The sequence below is a fragment of the Sciurus vulgaris genome, assembly GCF_902686455.1.
Source record: "Sciurus vulgaris genome assembly, chromosome: 5".
Taxonomy (NCBI): Eukaryota; Metazoa; Chordata; class Mammalia; order Rodentia; family Sciuridae; genus Sciurus; species Sciurus vulgaris.
In genome coordinates this window covers 174986859-175005420 of record NC_136465.1, presented here as the reverse complement: position 1 = coordinate 175005420, position 18562 = coordinate 174986859, and the positions used below count along the sequence as shown (strand labels likewise).

The window sequence follows — 18562 nt, the reverse complement described above, 5'->3', positions numbered from 1 at the left end:
ACGCCACCTGCAGTTCCCCTCAGTGCTTGACAAGGATTCCGCTGAGTTAAAGGTGTTTGCAAAGTCTCATCGTATTGGGAATTCGGTTGTGGACTTTCCTTCCTTGCTTGCTTAATATGTGTAGGTTTACTATTAATATTTTATGTGTTTTCCCTGAAAACAGGGGGTCTTAACAGAACCAGGGTTAAAACATAAAAATCAGACTTCTAATGGAAGTGATTTCAGATTTAGTCATTTGTAAATGAAACTTTGAGTAACCAAGAATGTTATGAGAAAATACAAAAATAGATTCTAGCTGCCGATCCCCTGTTGACTACTCTCAGATGACCTGAAGTATGTAGGCAAATAACTCCAACTCCATCAGGAATGATTAACAGGAGCAGAAGAAATAAAGAAAATAGAGTTCCTACAGTTAAAACACCTTATGACAATGCTTATTTAATTGATGGAAAGCCATGACATCCTTACAGAGGGATGCCTCTTAAGCCCCTGGATTTAGACCCTCCTTTATCTCCCATGGGATATTTAGATGTAAAATCAGGACATGTTATAATCTGGTTTGAAAGTATACATACAAGAGTGCAAGATATTCCATTTTTTAAAGATTAGGATTTACTAACTGCTATAAATATTATTGGCCACTTATCCCCCAGAGAAAAAGTTCCTCAATGTTAAGTTCACACAGTAGAAGATGATGTCATACTATTGTTAGCTTAAACTGTCTAGCACTTATTAACCACAGCAGTAGCCACACAACTGACATTTACTCAACCCTGCTGAACTTGCTTTACCCTTTATGATTAGTTAAGCAATATTAATATGTCTTATTGTTTAGTTATAGGTTATCACGAGTAAGCAATTACTAAAAATAATTAGAATACTTCATTGCCTGGTCTAGTAATGATTATACAAGATATTTTTGTTATTTTTTCTTGTGATCTTTTTCTGTTCTGGAAAAACGTGTAACTGTCAACCTTTTAATGTATAAAAAGCTGGCTGGGAAAAATAAAATTTAGAACTTAGCATCCATTCCTTGAGTTTGTGTTGCTTTGTTCTCCACCTCGCCGATGCCTACTCCATCGCCTGTGACCACTACGACTCCTGCTAGGGCTGGACCCCAGCAGACACTGACCTGTCAGCTTTTACAGCATCAGACCCCTGGAGTACTACCTAAAGTCTCCCATTATTGACCCCTTCTGGATCACAGGTCCGATAGATAAATGTTCTAAGCAACAAGTAGAAATTGTCCTCTCAGTTGATGAAGAAAGGCTTTTCCAGAGCATCCGGAAGAACCAGAACCGAGAATAATCAACCAAACTAAAGGCTGACCAAGACTCTGTGTGTGTGTGTTTTACTGGGGATTGAATCCAGGGGTGCTCTACCACTGAGCTACATCCCCAGCCCTTTTTTATTTTTTGAGATAGGTCCCACTAAGTTGCTGAGGCTGGCCTTGAACTTGCAATCCTCCAGCCTCAGCCTTTGAGGTTGCTGGGATTGCAGGCACCTGGCTGAGACTACTTAATTATGCAGGCCTCTCCCTCTGGCCCCAGTTCTTCTATTTAAACCCACAGCTCATTTTGGCACCCCGAAGCCAGGGCTCAGATGCTATATCTCACGTTGCCTTCCCAATATGGCCAATTGGTTACTTGCCTTTCTGGCTTTTTGCTATTACCTTTTCTGTTTGGTTTCTGGGAAGAGGAGCTGGACCTGGTTTGTTGGGACCTCCAGGACCCTCTGGGCCCAGGACCTGGGTCACAAGCCTTGGGGAGGATGCCTGCAGCTCCTCCCTGGATTGCCCGCCCTCCAACACCACGGAAAGTCAAAGTCCTTCCCACCCTCTCAAGGCCCTGTGGGATTGGGGACATCCCCTGACCCCCAGGTTCCAGCTCAGGCACCCAGCAGGCTTCTAGATTCCAGTCTCAGATCCTTGCCCACATGCTTCCATTTCCAGCCAGCTTCTCTGTCCCCCACCCTCACTGGCCACATCCAGTCCTCCTTGCAGGCTTCCTGTGTCTCCAAGGGACTGAGCACCACCTGATACGCCACATGCTTCTTCAGCATCTATTTCCTTCGAATGTCAGCTCCACCAGGGCAGGGGCTGTGTTTTCTTCACAGTTGTATCTCTAGCCGGAAATAGCGTCTGGTACATAGCAGGTGCTCAGTAAATATTTGTTGAATGAATAAATGCATGAATCTGTGGAGCGTGTCATACCTTTTCACACCCCATGCCTTGGCATATGTTACTTCTGCAGCCTGGAAGCCGAAGTGCCTTTCAGATGTGGTTACCTTTAAATTGCAGTTGTCACCTTCAGATGTGCAAGCCTAATTCCCAGAATTTCTCCTGTGGGGGGACCTGCCCACCCCATCCACACAGTCATAAAGGTATCTATGACTGTCCCTAGGCCATAACCAATCACATGTGTATCACCCGAGCCATGTTGGGCCCAGCTCTGCGGCCCAGGGATTGGGACTTGTGTTTTATATTCCATCTTTGGGGTCTCTCTAAAAAGACAGAAAGAAAAAAAAATGGAGCTTTTTTACTTGAAAAGCCACGTTATGATCATCAGCCATCCCCGCAGCCTAGGGAGTAGAAAGAAAAAACCCACATGTGCAGAAAGCAGGGAATGCAGCGGCTGCACGGGGTCCCAGTGGAGTGGGACCTTCAGCTGCCAGGGACCTCAGGCTCTGACAGGGCACCAGCTGAGTCCTTCCCTGGGCATTGCCCTTCCCTAAAGGGACAGCCCTGCCCAAAATAGTGAGCAAGCAGTGCCACTAACCTAGACCAAATACATCTGTCTTTCCACAGGGCCGGAATTCATTGAGCAGCAATAAGTTCACAAGCTACGCCACTTTCAGCAGCCACAATTCATGGAGTCCCCCTGGGCCCCTGGTAGCCGCAGGCTGGGCGGTCATGGCTCTCTATTCCATGCATCTTGATTTCTGATCTGCGTCACACTCCAGCCACGCGTCCCAGGGCACCGTGATGTGTCCAGGTTACAGAAAGGCTAAGGGGGTTGAGGTGGCCACAGGCCCGGGAGCCGCCCCGAGAGCAAAGGCAGAGAGCAGGAGTCGCCGCGGGTGCTGGGGAGGAACCCGCTGAAGGGCTTGTCAGCGGGCAGCGCCGTCAGAGCACAGGATCCTTCTTGACCAGTCGGGGCATCAGGCAGGCGGTTGCCAAGTAGTGGTCAAGCAGGAGACGGAGCCAAGCTGAGCTTGGGGACAGAAGTGGGGGATCACGGTGACCTCCTGTGGGCCTCATGACGCCTTCACAAGATGGTGGATGGTGGCGGGTGTGTGCCGACGCAGCCGTCTTGGGGTGCTCCTCCTCTGGTCTCAGGTGAGGGGCTTGCTTCATTGGGTGGCCCCGTGAGTCTGAGCAGCTCATGGGCCTGAAGTGGCACTCAGGCATCCATGTGCAACTGACTTAATCTGGTCAGTTCAGGGTGGTCATTGTTTATTAGTATGGTTGTGCCAGGCACACCAGCTATTTACTTGTACAAATAAGGTCTGGAGTCATTCCACCTCAGCACTTACACTGGAAATGGAATAGCTCAGGGCCCACGACTCAGGGTCAGGCTCAGCCCGAAAGCTGTTGTTCTATTCATCGAGGAGAAACTCGGAGCCGGGCACCGCCAGCTGCCCATACCAAGGTTATGTCCTACCAAGAACAGCCCATGACCAATGACCAGCTGATGCACTGGTACAAAGGGCCAGCCCTTTCCCTTGATTTGGGATAACTGGAGGAATATCCTGGCTCCGGAGCTCCCTGTGGAGTTGGCTTAGGCTCCCAGGACCCCTCCTCCTCCTGCCCAGTCCAGCGCCTCTAACTGTCTCCCAGGTTGATTCCCAGGTAGTGCTGACCAAGGAGCTTTCTGTGGGCATATTTCAGAGACCTCCGTCCTGTTTCCCAGGGAACCCAGCCTGAGACCAGAGGCCTACCACACCTGGGCTCAGGGCCTAACAGCTGGAGGTTGTCATGATGATGTTGTTCGCTCAAGGAATCTCAGCTTGAGGGAGGCCAGGCAGACTCACTTGGCCTCAGGCACACCAGGGCAGGTGGGGGATGTGGGGAAGGGGAAGAGTGTCATCTCCCTCACAGGCTTGGCAGTGCCTCAGCTGCGGGGTGCTTGCTGTGCTGGGGCTGAGATGTGAGGCCCCCACTCCACAGGGCTTCAGCCAGCTCCCACTAACGTCCACTCGGTGTCGGCTCCCATCAGCTTCCTGGCCTGGGTCCTGTCTGCCAGCGACCCCCGCCGCGTTAACTGAGGGCAGCTGGGTTGTAATCACGGCTCAGGGTCCTTCCCCTTGGCGCCGGCGCTTGGCCTCAGGCCTTTCCTCCTCCCGGGAGGGAGAGAGCAGTGCAGTTCCCTTTGTAATCTGGGGACACTGCGGGTCCTCTGTTGCCACCCAGGAAGGAGAGGTGAGTGTTTCAGCCTCGCCCGCGGCCACCCACTCCGGCCACCCGCCACCGGCCCTCTGGGTGGGTTCCTGGCGCGGATTAGCCTCCAGGTGGCCCGGGGCGGGGTGCTGCGGGTGGGGCTCCTCGCCGCGCCCCGCACCCCGACCTCCCTCCTTTCTACCCGGCGCGGGGCCTGCGGGGCGCGCGCTCACCGACGGGACGGTGTCTTGGCCAAAGCTGGCCTCGGGCGGCAGCAGGGAGGGCGACTGCCCCAGGCTACCTGGCTCCGGCGGGAGGGTGCGCGGCCCGCGGCCCTGCAGCCCCGCAGCCCCGCAGCCCTGCGTGCAGCCCCGGAGAGTCGCAGGGGCGCGGAGGAGCCGGAAAGGTGACACCTGGCTCCCCAGCCCCGGCGCGCCGGGCTCCCACGCGCGCTGCAGCGCGGGCGATCTCAGGCGCCGGGACCTCGGGCCACTCCGGAAGACCTGCCGCACCCCGAAGGCGGGACAGGAGCGCCCGGCCTGTCCCTACCCACGGCTTCCCGGAGGCTGACAGGGGACCCCAGCGGGGCCGCGCCGTGTCCGGCTCCCTCCTCCCAAGCCCGGGCGTCCTTGGCGCTTTTGCTGCTAGTTGCCTGGCCAGGGTCTTTTCACTGCTTCACCTCAATTTGAAAAGAAAGGCAAAGAGGGCTTGTTGTTCTTTCCCGCGTGGGAACGGGGAGAGGCACACACACTTGGAAGGGGTCCCTCAGATGCCACTGGTTCAGGCACCAGCTAGGGTGAAACAGCAAGGGCCATCTCTGCTTCTGCTTCTGTTTGTTGCTTTGTTTTTCACTGCTGGGGGTTGAACCCAGGGCCTCGCACACGCTAGGCACGTGCTTTGCCACTGACCTACATCCCCAGCCTTTTTAAAATTTCATTTCCAGACAGGGTTTCACTAAGCTGCCCAAGCTGTCTTGGAACTTGTGCTGCTTCCGCTTGGGCCTGCGCAATGGCTGGGATGAGGCCACCGCACCCAGGAAACATGGTTTTTCAGGCAGGGCCCAGCATTTTGAGGCCTTCCTGCTGCTGCTAAGTGGTGGAAGAGACGCAGTGGCCAGCCAGAAGCCCTCCTGAATGAATTAACCCTCTTGTCGTAGGAGTGCTTAGTTAGGAAGGATGTGGATCCAGATGGAAGAGTTGGGCTCCCTTCTCCTTGCTCTCCTGCCATGGTCCAGCCTTTTGCCACCTTAGGGCCCACTGGAAGGCCCACACCTGGGGCCACCCCTCCATCTTGAACTTCCCAGCCCCCAGAATCAGAAATGGAATAAAGTATTGTTTATAAATTACCCAGTCAGTGGTATTCTGCTACAGTGGCAGAAAAAGGACAAAGACAGTTGGAGACATCCAAGGGTGGATGTTTGGGGGCAGTGCTGGGACCAGGGGCTCCCTGTGTGACAGATTCATTCTGTCCTACAGCTGCAGGTTTCTTCCAAGCACTTAGGAAAGATGGACTGTAGCCCCAATTTCACATTTTCCCAGAGAGGCCACCCATTCCTGAAGCCTGGGGGGAAAGTAGGGAACTCTGATTGTCGGATCTAGATCACACGCCCACCTCAGGGAACAGGGGACTGGGACTGACAGCAGGGCCATACAGAATGAGGATGGGATTCCACAAAGGAAGCAGAAGGGACCGGAAGGCACTCCCAGGTGGAGTTCCTAGTCGACCTCAGCTGGACGGACCTTATCTCTGTGCCCGTCCCCTAGGAAGCAAACCCAAAGCAGCAGCATCCTGTTTACGCAGGTTAGAATCTTCCTTATAATATTATTTTGTAAATAATTGTTTAACAAAAATACCAAACATTACCTAGAATTCTATTACCCTAACAGATCTACTGTTTTTATTTCTTCTTAAACCTTCAGGATACCCACAGTTTTCTTCCCACCCACCTCTCTCTTGGAGAAAGTCTGACCCAACACAGGCCCTGGGGCGTGGAGAGGGACGGAGAGATTGATGAACGCCCAGAGCCAGGTGGAGCTCGGAGACAGGGATTCTGAATTCTCTGTGTTCTATTCCAAAGCAGAGGACACTGCTCAGACTGGTCTCGGGGCATGAGGGAGCCGGAACATAGAGGCAGAAGAGAAAACACAGGCTGGAGAGCGAGACCCCACTACCCTGGCTGTAGAGGCCTATGGGTGTCTACAGGGGACAGGTGAGACACCAGAGGGTGACAGCTCCGTCAGAGGAGGCTCACACAGTGCTCAAGCAACGTAGCAGGCAGTCGGCTGTACTGAATCGAGATCCTTGAGTGTAAACGGCAGAAGGCCAACCTAAGTGAACCAGAGTCCCCGAGGGGGTTCATCAGCTCTTGTAACCTAGGAGGGTGGACATAGAGCTGCCCTTAGGAACCACCCAATGCCTTCAGAACTGAGTCCCTTTGGGAAATGGCCTCACTCTGTCTCAGCTTCCTTCCCAGATACTGCATCTTCCATCAGTAACTTTGGGCTCATTCACATGCCATGTCCAGTCAGGCAAAGGTGTCCTTGTTCCAACTATCTGGGCTTGGCCTCATGCCCACCCGCTGGACCAAACTCCATGACCAGGGTTGAGCCACTGGGTGTGGCCCAAGTTAGATTGGACCAGGGGCACTTAACCACTGAGCTACGTCCCCAGCCCTTTTTATTTTGAGACAGGCCTCAGTTGCTTAGGGCCTCACTAAGTTGCTGAAGCTGGCCTGGAGCTTGCAATCCTGAGCCTGTGGGGTGATTTTTTTTTTTTAACAATTTTTTAAAAAATATTTTGAGTTGTGGATAGACACAATTCCTCTATTTTATTTATTTATTTTATGTGGTGCTGAGGATGGAACCCATTGCCTCACGCGTGTGAGGCAAGCGCTTTACCGCTGAGCCACAAGCCCAGCCCTGGGGGATGATCTTTTTGTCAAAAGATCACTTTTCAGTGGTATGCAGGGCCGGGTGGGAATGGGTGGGTGTTGTGGGGTTGGTACAAGGGTGTAAGCCCTGGGAGCAGCCACCCCATCTGTATCTGCTTTGAGAGCTGCTGCCTGTTTGTAAACAGGAGGGACACAGTGACAGTTGTGCTTGGGGGAATTCCACAGGTGTACCACAAGGAGATGGGTCAGGATGTTTTCCCAGCGTTCTGGAAAGAAGTAAGGAGAGCCTGAGCTGGGGAGGAGTGGTGGCCGAAGACATGGAAGAGAGAATTGATAAGAGAACAGAGTGGGTGAGTCATGCGGGGCAGGAGGCAGAGCAGACTCGGAGGCAAGGTCTCTGTACTGGATAGGAGCGGACTCCAGAGAGGGCCCCAGATTTGACCCACCAGCTCTGACCCATGCCTGTCACTGCTGGTCAAAGGGCTCTGGATTTCTGAGGAGCAGGACAGGATGAGTGTCCCCTTACAACGTCTGGTCACTTTAACACGTGCTGAGCTGCAGCCCAGGCCTTCTGACTTGGGGTCTTGAGTGCGGTGGGTGTTGGGAGCTGCGGTTCTGTTCTGTTCTTTCTCACTTCATTCTGAGCATCTTTCCCCCTTCTGCGTTCCTTCCTGCTTTCCTCTCTCCCTCCTGCTTCCTCCTTCTTTTCTGCTTCTCAAGTCAGTTTGCTGCTTCTTTCTAATGGAGAAGAACCACGTGAAGCAGAGTAAGGACTGGGCCCCGAGCCAGGGGCCTGGCTCCAGCCTTCCCAGGCTGCCCGACTGCCCCTTGAATGCTCCACTCCCTGCCCGGCGCCCGAGAAAGTGGGTCAGGCACTCGCGGACCAGCGGCCCTCCCTCAGTCCTCAACACGGTCCTCCTCACTGCTGGATGGTTTCCACATGGAACCAGATCATGGGGTAGACTGTGAAATAAGAGTTTGGAAATACGATCCCATGTCTGCTCACATCCAGATTCAAACTTTAATCTCAAAATAGATTACATATGTCTTCCCTGATTCTGTGTCAGAATGTTGTTTGGTCATTTTGAGAGGCCAATAGAAGCTGAATAAAGTAGATAACGAACCCTAGCAGCGAAGACGATCTGTGATGTCTTTACACACTCTCTCTCTCCCTCTCTCTCTGTTGAGACGTGGTCTCTCCATGTTGCCTACTGCTGGTCTCCAGCTTCTGGGCTCCAGTAACCTCTGGAGTAGCTTGGACTTTACCCAGCTTCATTTTTATACTTTTAAAATACTAATAAAAGTAGATTCAGCCTGGTGTGGTGGCCCACACCTGTAATCCTAGTGGCTCAGGAGGGTGAGGAAGGCAGGTGGCAAGTTCGAGGGCAGCTTGGGCAAGTTAGTGAGACCCTAGGCCCCTAAGAAGGTACTAAGATCTCCTCTCAAACTAAAAAATAAAATGGCCAGGGATGTAGCTCAGCGGTAAAGTGCCCCTGGGTTCAATGTCTAGTACCAAGAAATAAAGTTCAAAAGCTGAACTAAAGAGCTCAAAGTATCATCTACAGTTACAGCTGGTACCAAATTTGTCTGTGGCAGCTGGGGACTAGGGGCGTAGCTCAGGGATAGAGTGCTTGCCCAGCACACACAAGGCCCTGGTTCCATCCTCGGCACCACACAAAAAAGTACAATATGTGTGACAACGGAAGTTCCTGATGGAGGTATTTACAACCTTCTTTTCGGGTGAAATTAACATTGCTCCATGAGCCAGAATTAATTTTTGAATATTACCTTTTCTGTCCCTTGGCTTGGATCAGCCCTGGCGCCTGACAGCTCCTACGGTTCCATCTCTGGCCCAAGCCTCCACCCTGAAGGCCTTCTCTAAGGCCCGCTGCCTCCTCTCACCTGAGCTTACACATCCAAGGCTGGTGGGCATGGCCTGGTTCATGCATCCCTCAGGCCTGCCGGCCCTGCTGTCTCCCCATTTCAGTCCACAGCAACCCTGTTCCTCAGACACTCAGACCAAAACCCCTAGCTATCCTCTCTTCCTTCTCTTTCATCTTAGGGCCACTTCGTCATTGGCCACGTTGGCTCTGCATTAAATTCAATGCAGAAGCCGCTCACTGCCCACCCCCCTGCCCCTCCTCTCCCATCACACTGCCACCTGCTTCACCTTTTGTCTCCTAAAATCTCTTCTCAACACAGATGCCTCTTCCCCCTCCATAAACGCCAGTGTCCTTGCAGCAGCCTGTGGACAGCGGGTATCGGGGACTGAGCCCAGGGCGCTCTACCACTGAGCCACATCCCCAGCCATTTTTTGTTATTTTAAATTTTGAGACAGGGTCTCACTCACTAGCTGAGGCTGGCCGCAAACTTGGGATCTCCTGCCTCAGCCTCCTGAGTCACTGGTATTACAGGTGTGCACCCAGCTATAGCTTCTGAAGCCAGGGAAGACGTGCCACCTGGCCCCAGAGCCTCTCTGACCTTATCTACTTGCCTCCTCTCCTGCTTGTCGCCCTCGAGTCACGATGGCCCCCACCCCAGGACATGATCTGTAGATTCTGTCCTGAGCACCTCAGTTGGAATTCCTCTGGGCCAGGTGCTGGTCCTTTGGTCTTTTCTAGTGACCCAGGTGGACCAAAGTGACCTATGAGTGCACCACAACTCACAAGGACTCCACCTAGGATTTCTCAGTTTTTCGATGGTTGTGATGGTGGCTTACCCACACTCCACGCTGTGTTTCCCTTTTGGTGCAATATTTGATAAATTGCATGAGATATTCAATACCTTATTATGAAACAGGCTGTGCTTTGAATGACTCTGCCCCATGGTAGGCTAATAGAAATGTTCTAGACGTGTTTAACGTGTGTGCTACGATATTCAGTTAGGTAGATTCAATGCATTTTTTACTTAGAATATTTTCAAACTGGAATGAACCTATCGGGACATGGCCCCATTGGAAGTTGGGGAGAATCCGTACTACACATGCAGGTTAATTATTTTTCATGTCTACTATTTTTTTTCCTGGTACCTGTGATTGAACTCAGGGGTGCTTAACCACTGAGCCATATTCCCAGCCCTTTATATTTTTTATTTTGAGGCAGGGTCTCACTAACTTGCCTAGGGCCTCCTTAAGTTGCTGAGGCTGACTTTGAACTTGTGATCCTCCTGCCTCAGCCTCCCAGGGCAGGGATCACAGGCGAGCGCCAGGCTGGGGTCTACTATTTGTTAGGAGTCTCAAGCTCTTCAGGAACAGGAATCTTCATCTTCTTCACTCTTGTACCTGGGTCCCTGGGGCTCCGTTAGGCACCTGCCAATCAGAAGGAAGAAATGAATGCTAGTTGACGGTCGATGGTCTCAGGGCTCTCCACCTGCTGAGCAGCATTAACTTCATACTGGGACCAAAAATTTGGGGTTTCAGACAGACATATTCTCAGAATTTCCACAGAGGATTTTTTTTCTTTTAAACTAGGGAGGTGGTGTGTGGGGGGAAATAGGAAGCAGAGATGTATGGGACATTGATCTTGAAGAATAAGTGATTTATCATTCCAGACTTTTCAGTTATTGAAATTAGCAGATCAAAAATTTTAAATGCCAAGGGCTGGGCACTTGCCTCGCATGCACAAGGTATGGGTTCCATCTCCAGTACTGAGAGAAAAATTCATCTAGGATGGGGACAGGTAGCAGGGACATACTTTCTTAATCTGGATCCGTACACGTTTGATGATCCTGTGTACTATGTGAAGTTCTGTGTGTGCACACCCACACGGGTTGTGTGCTCGTTGGGAGCATGTCCAGAGCCCTAACAACAACAACAACAACAATTTTTTAAAGCGATTTTTATAAAGAATTTATTAGGCAATGGATACCCTTTTATAAAAATATTTTCCCTGTGCCTGTTTAAATGTACTGCATGTACTCATAAATTATATGTAATATATTTAAATAAAGAAAATATGTTTTAGGGAAAAAAAGTGATTTTTAGAATATTTACATTGCATGCTATTATCATCGACTCAGAAATAACTTTGGAATTTCTCTTCTGAAGACTCCTCAGAGGTCATCGGAGCTGTACCACAAATTCATTACTTTGCCATATTTGAGTTTTGTTTTGCTTTTTGTCCTCAATGATATTCCTTATTTTTAAAAAATCTTTACCAGTCAAGCTAGTTTTAACTTCTCCATATTTCCAGAAATAAAGTTGACTTCCTGAAGATGAAAACTTGTCGGTATCGACACTCCCCATGCTGGCGTCACAGTACGTATACTTATTAAAACGCATCGAATGGTGCACTTAGGAGAGCATGTATTTTTGGTGGCTTCTATAAAGCTTAAAGCCAAAGCAGAGAACTTCTCAAACTCTGTGTTGTAAAGGCAATTCCCAAAGTTTGGCCAGTGGCACTGCTCCTGAGACCTCTGCGACCCTCCTCTGTGTTGCTTGGAAGGATCAGTCCTTGGGCAGAGGCAGGACACACTTCCCTGTCATTGCATGAACTTGACCATGGCGAGCATTACAGAGTTGACTCCGTGGTGCTGGAGGCTGGGAGACACTTGGTACCCAGAAAGCAGGCAGAAAGGCCAGGTCATAGATCCTGGGGTGGGTGGAAGCCTAACCTTCAGGACCAAGAAATTAAGGCTTAGAGAAATTAAATGCTTTGCCCAGTGTCTCCTGACTTCAGCCTGTAGGGCTTTTGTCTAGACATGCCTGATATCTTCTTGATTTCATTTATGATTCGACGCTACAATGATAGTAGCACCCAATGTAAATCAACCCATGGATGATAATTCCTGTTTATTGCAGGAACTTTCCGGAAAGTGGGCACGAATGTCAATATTTATTATATAGTAAGTGTCACATCAGGCTTTGGGAAAAACAGTGGAACCTCAGGCATCCTTTTAAAATAGACTTGCATGTTTTCAGTTCTACCATTATGGAAAATACTGGATGCTACAAACAGATGAGTGGGTGGGTGTGGGGCCCTTGAGGGCTGTGGCATGGTGGCAAAAGCGAAAGGACAGCACCTGTTTCTAGTTAGTTCCATCCCTGGCTCACTGCGCTCCAGGTGTTTGATTTATAAAATGGGTGCTGACTAAGAAATCTGTAAATAGAGAATAAAAGGATCCAAAATCACAACCTGGTAAAAAAAAATACCTAATTATAGAAATGTGACTTATTCCATAATCCCTATCCAAAATGTATTTCAAAGGCAACCATTTCAAACAGAGTTTGGCCCACCTCCCCTGTAATTACATAATTATTAGGCACAAGGGTTCTGGAAAATGTTTCTTTTGCATGTGAATTTTTTAATTAAAAAATCCCCTCACATACATATTCCCCACGTAGGCTGTCTGTTGTACATCATGTCATAGACTGAACCAGCTTTTCTCAAAGGTGCTTAACAGATATTCATGTCATAGTGGGAAGCTCAGTGTTGTGAGAATCTAAGTCTTAATTCAGATTGATTAGCAAACCATAGCACTCTGAGTAGCATAAGTTAGGTCCAGATTTAAACATCTTCAGAAAGCCCCAACTATAAAGATGGTTGAAATAATTTTTCTGGTGTTAAGAACCTTGTATTCTGTTGCTGGGGTATAGCTCAGTGGTACAGCAGTTGCCTAGCATATGTGAAGCCCTGGGTTCAATCCTCAGCACTGCAAAAACAACTTTATTGTCTGGTTATAGAAGGAAGCTTTGGTCCCTAAATAGTCTTTGATGATTTTCATAGATCTTTTATTACATATATATGTGTGTGTGTGTGTGTGTGTTTGAGACAGGGTCTGACTGTGTTGCCCAGGTGGGCTTCAAACTTTTGATCTTCCTGCATCAGCCTCAGGAAAGACTGAGATTACAGCCACCATGCCCACCTACTATTTTGTAAGTTTAGTTAATGAATGAAAAAATTTTCCTCCTGGCTATTGATGGAAGTTGAAATTATTTACTTGATCCTCAATGATATTAGTAATAAGAGTCAAAACATCATTTGTCAGGGCTCAGTCTCACATACCTGTAATCCCAGCCACTGGGAATTTCTGAGTCAGGAGGATTCCAAGTTCAAGGTCAGCCACAGCAACTAAGTGAAACCCTAAGCAACTTAGCAAGGCTCTGTCTCAAAATTTAAAATAAAACGGACTGGGGATATAGCTCCGTGGTAGAGGCTTGCCTAGCATGTGACAGGTCCCCTTGTCAATCCTTCATACCTGTGGGGGAGGGGCTGTAAAGAGACCATTTAAAACAGTTTTATGTTATTACACTTTGCTTAATTCAGACCTGATTCAGGACTGTCCTTTCCCCCCATGGGCCCAAATGGCCTAATTATCCCTCATTATTGTCACTTTCAGGGTGTGCTGGGCTGGACTTGATTTGCAGCTGGTTTGCAGATGGATGATCCGAATGGCCCTGCTGGTTCAATAAGTTCCGGGTAGGTAATTCAAGCTCTCCAACTCTGAAGTCACTGTTGGCTGAACTCTTCGGTGACTTTGTTTTGCAAGAGAAATATTTTAAAGCATAGGAAATGGGCGTTCCCTTGGACCTTCAAGCTGGAGACAGCACAGGGGACCCATTCCTCCCACACTGGTGAGGGTCGCCCCTGCTGCGTGCCAACGAGGAGAGCAGAGCGAGCCTTGGGGACCCGCCTCGGGAGGACCAAAGAGTGAGCCCAGCGCTCGCAGGTGCTTTGTACTCGCGTGCGTTCTCTGAGCCCGGGTTCAATGGGAATAAACAGAGGCGCCTTCCAAACAGAAAGGGAAATGAGCCACTGCAAAGAACGACTGTTTCCTGAGCGCATCCCAACACTGCCACCGCCGGAGCCGCGGTGTCCCCAGGCGCAAGGGCGGAGGGGGCGGCGCGAGTGGCGGCGAGGGCGGGGCGAGACTCCGGCTTCCTTTTCTCTCCTTGTCAAGTAAATTCCCCAAAGGGCTCCGAAGCTTTTGCTTGGCAGAACAAGAGAAAATAAGACATTTTTAATGTATTCCATTGTCTTTCCCGGGGACAGAGCCGCGTCCGCCAGCACGTTTCCAAGCCCGGGTTCTCCTCTCAAAGCTAGTAGTGAGTGGGAAGAGAAAGTGCTCGTCGCCCAGGGCTGATTGTTACAGGCTCAGCCTCCTGCTTCCACCTGCCCGGGGAAATCGGGAAATCGTGGGCATTCATTGTTGTGCAGGTTCATTTGCAAGTTTAGAAGACCTCAAAGATAGCAGCCTGCTCATCCGGAACTACAGGGGCAAAGGCGGTGACGGCAGGGAGGGCCCGTAATTTAAACTTGGAACGCACTCGACGCCTCCTCCCACCCCCCCTCCCCCGGGGCAGTAACATCCACATCCCTTTGGCATGGCACGGCCCCCCTGGCTCTGGGTTGCCGGCACCATTTTCTAGGACTTGAGCCGGCTGGAGTTTGGGGTTCTTGGTAACTGCACACTGCACGTTGCTGCACCTTGTGGCAGCTCTCGGCTTACAAGCCCTTCCCAGCCTGGGTGTCCCCTAAGGTCCCAGGAGCTCGGGCAGGGTGGCAGATTGGAGAGAAGTACAAGAAGGATCCCAGAATCTTCTTTAACCACATCTCTGCTGGGGCCTGGAGGATGTATTGCAAACTCTCTGGGATCTAACTAACCTCCTTTTTCAATGCAGGTTGGCCGGTGTCCTCTTGGGGTCCTAAAGCCATCGGAGTGACAGGGTACAGCAGTGAGTGTCCATGGTAGGTGGTGGGGTCACAGACTTCCAGAGAAGATAAGAAAAAGTGACAGGCTGCATAATGTTTCTTTCTTTCCTCTTCCCAAGGCTCCTCTATCCTGTGGCCTAAAGTTAGCCAGTAGCAGTTCCAGGCAAAACCACTACTATATATATATATAGATAGGGGGTGGTGGTGAGTTCTGTGCACTTTACCACTGAGCCACATCCCTCTGTGTCCTTTTTTAATTTTTCAATTTTGAAACAGGGTCTCACTAAGTTGCTGGCTTTGAAGATGGAAGGGCACCATAACCCACGGGCTCTGGAAGCTGGAAGGAGCAGGGATGTGGACTCTGTCCTGGAGCCTCCTTGGTTTTAGTTTTAGTTTTTTTTTTTTTTTTTAATGTGGTGCTGGGGATCGAACCCAGTGCCTCACGCATGCTAAGCAAGCAGCTCTACCACTGAGCCACAGTCCCAGCCCCTGCCTCCTTGGTTTTAGCTTGGTGAGTCCCGTTTCAGACTTCTGACCTCTGAAGTGTCAGCAGACAAGTTTATGTGGGTTTAATCCACTCCATTGGCAGTAATTTGTTAGAGTAGTGATAGGATTTCCCACAGACCTCGGCCTCAGCGCTGGCCCCTGGGACAGCCTCCCTGACCACCTATCCAAAGTCAGGAGTGTCGCCACTGTCCTGGTGTGCTGCTACAACAAATACCTGAGCTAGTCAACCTAGTCTGAGAAAAGGACTACTGGTACGGGCTCACAGTGTTGGAGGTTTGAGTCTTGACTGACTGCCCTGTGCTGGCACGTCATGGCAGGAGGGCATGGTAGGAGGGCACGACAGAGCCAAATCCCTCACCTTGTGGCTGGTAAGCAAAAGAGAGGAAGGTCCAGGGTCCTGCAGTCTCCTTCGAAGGGCACATTCCCAGGGACCTGCAGCTCTGTGTGGTCCACCACTCCCCGTACCTCAAGCCTTTATTTACCACGGGGGACTCCAAGGGACACACAAAACCCAAGCTCCAGCACTTGGAAACCTCCAGGTGCTAAGTACGGCTTTAGGGACATGGCACTGAACAAGACGCTAAAAATGTCCCTGTAGGGGAACAATAAATCAATAAGAAAAATAAACATATGGCAGATGTGAGGAAACGCAGATCCCAGAGGAGAGGGAGGCTGGGACCTGGGGAGGGCGCCATGTAAACGTCTCTCAGTCACCAAGGTGCCATCGAAGGTTTTGTGTAGGCAGAGGCAGGAGGCAGGTGAGGGGAAGCAGGAGCGATGGGGAAGGAGCCAGCCAGGCAGAGGGGACAGAGCCTGCAGCACCGCATCCAATTTATCATCCCAGCAGTCCTTTGGGGAGCAAAAGTGGCACCATTAATAGCTGTGCCTAGGGGCTGGGAGATAGCTCAGTTGATAGAGGGCTTGCCGCCCATGGGCACGGCCCTGGGTTCAGTCCCCAGCCACATACACACACACACACACACACACAAGCTGTGTCTGCCCATTGGGCACAAACTTGGACAGAAAGCACCAAGCAGTAAAGACAGGCGCTGGGTCACAGTAAATGAGGGGGGACCTGAAGGGAACAGGTTCAGTAGGATCTTGAGGGCCACTGAAGGAACATTGGCTTTTACCCTAGGGGAGGCAGGAGCGCGTGGGAGTTTTGAGCAGAGTAAGACAGTTGTGTTTACCTTTGGAGAGGATTTCCCTAGCAGGTGTTGGGGAACTGAACCTAAGGGCAAGAGGGCAGAGGAGGGAGGCCAGGAGGGCTCCCAGGACTCCCAGGAACCCTGAGTAGTGGACTCAGGGAAATCGAGTGTGACAGTATGGTGGAAGGATTTGCTCTCACACAGGAAGGGGGCTGAGTGAAAAGGGCAACCCAAGTAGCATCTTGTTTCCTTTGCAGATTTTTCAAGTCTAGAAAGTCCTACTTTGGGGCCTTTGTTTTTGTTTTTTTGTACCAGGGATTGAACCCAGGGTGCTTAACTACTGAGCCACGGCTCCAGTCCTTTTTTATATTTTATTTAGAAGACAGGGTCTCCCTGAGTTGCTTAGGGCCTTGCTGAGTTGCCAAGGCTGGCTTTGAACTTGTCATCCTCCTGGCTCAGTCTCCTGAGCTGCTGGGATTACAGGCGTACGCCTGGCTGAGAGTCCTACTGTGTTTACATGTTTGTCCTGTGTCACCGGTGGTGGAAGATCACAGGGCCAGGAGCTGGCTGGTCTTGCTCTGCAGCTGGCATGCAGTAGTTGGTACAAGCAGGCATTCAGCATCCCTTCAGTGGAAAAAGGAACAGTGAGGGACTACATGAAGTAACCATTGTGCAAGGAAGAAATCTGAAACAAACCAAATTAAATACATGTTTGCCTGCTCTGGTCTGAACACGAGGTGTCCCCTGAAGTGCCTGTGTTCCTGCAGGAACGTTCAGAGGTGGAATGATCAGATCATGCAAGCTGTAACCTACTCAGCGGATTGATCCCTGTCATGGATGAACAGTTTGAATGGATGACTGTGTGGTAACTGTAGGCGGCAGGGCAGGGCAATGGGAAGAGGGTCGCTGGGCACATACCTTGGGGATCACATATTTTGTCCCTGGCTCCTCCCACTCTCTCTGCTTCTAGGCTCCCCCATGCCCTTCCACTATGATGTTCCACTCACCTCAGGCCCAGGGCTGTCGAGCCTCTGAAACCAAGAACCCATATAAAGTATTGCTTCTCTTAAGTTGTTCTTGTCACGTATTTTGGTTGCATAAAGCAACACATTGCCCAAAGTCATCAGTGACCCAGTGATGACCTGGGCTCAAGTACAGATGGGCCAACTCCCCTCCTGCAGCCTTTGGTCATGGGTTCAGGGTCTCCTGGCCTCGCGTCCTTGGTCTACTTTCCTGCCTTTGCAGCTCGGTACCCTCGTGAAGCATCAGCCTGGGAAGTGTGCTGGTCAGAATGCACCACTGATTAGAAATGGAATTCATAGAGAAGCCCCAAGGGGTCCTGGCACAAGAGTTCATGGAACCGTTCTGCAGCTCTGGGCTGGACCCCAGAGACTCAGGGGTGTCCCCTCCCATCCCCGCCATCCAGACAGACAGAACTCTGGGTCCCCGCCTCACCCCAACTGAACAGGCAGCCTCGCCTGGTGAAGCTCTTGCCCTGATAATTTAGGAGGGACGTGCGTGCTTCCCAACTGCATTAGCCAGCCGTGTCTCCTTCCTTGGGTTTCTGTTCTCCGTCAGAATTCATCCAGAAGCTCTGCCTGGTGAGGGCCGGGGCAGAGCCCGCAGCGGGAGGCAGAGGGAGCTGCCTGCAGCCTCCTGAGGAGTCACTGCGGTTTTCTTTCTGGGTCTAGGTATGCTTGGTTTCCACACCACTGTGGACACGAGCCTGGGGCGTGGGGGGCAGCTGCACGTTCATGACGTGTGATTCTGTGAATTTGTCCTATGACATTGTCTGAGACCGCTATGCATTAGAAAGTCACTTGACTCTGGCCAAATGGACCGATTCACCCTCCAAAGATAAGGGATGGACTTATTTGACTAATTATTGCATATTTATGATGAGAGACTCAATATACAAATGAACAATGGCCAGAGCGTATATAAAAACAAAAACAAAAACAGAACTTTGACCCATAATCTGCAGCTACCA

General features: G+C 50.6%; 1 long non-coding RNA gene across 4 annotated transcripts; it reads left to right on the top strand.

The window, feature by feature from the left end:
- Nucleotides 1-248: 248 nt before the first annotated feature.
- LOC306662509 lies at nucleotides 249-17568 on the top strand. 4 transcript variants are annotated; one of them, XR_013764132.1, is made up of 7 exons: nucleotides 4727-6178; nucleotides 6298-6587; nucleotides 10180-10256; nucleotides 11459-11523; nucleotides 13041-13140; nucleotides 13605-13684; nucleotides 14887-17568. It is a non-coding gene; the product is annotated as an uncharacterized lncRNA (long non-coding RNA). The 4 variants fall into 4 exon arrangements; XR_013764133.1 differs by lacking the exons at nucleotides 4727-6178; nucleotides 14887-17568 and adding an exon at nucleotides 249-4420 and having other exon boundaries at nucleotides 13605-14477; XR_013764135.1 differs by lacking the exon at nucleotides 14887-17568 and having other exon boundaries at nucleotides 13605-14477.
- Nucleotides 17569-18562: the final 994 nt, after the last annotated feature.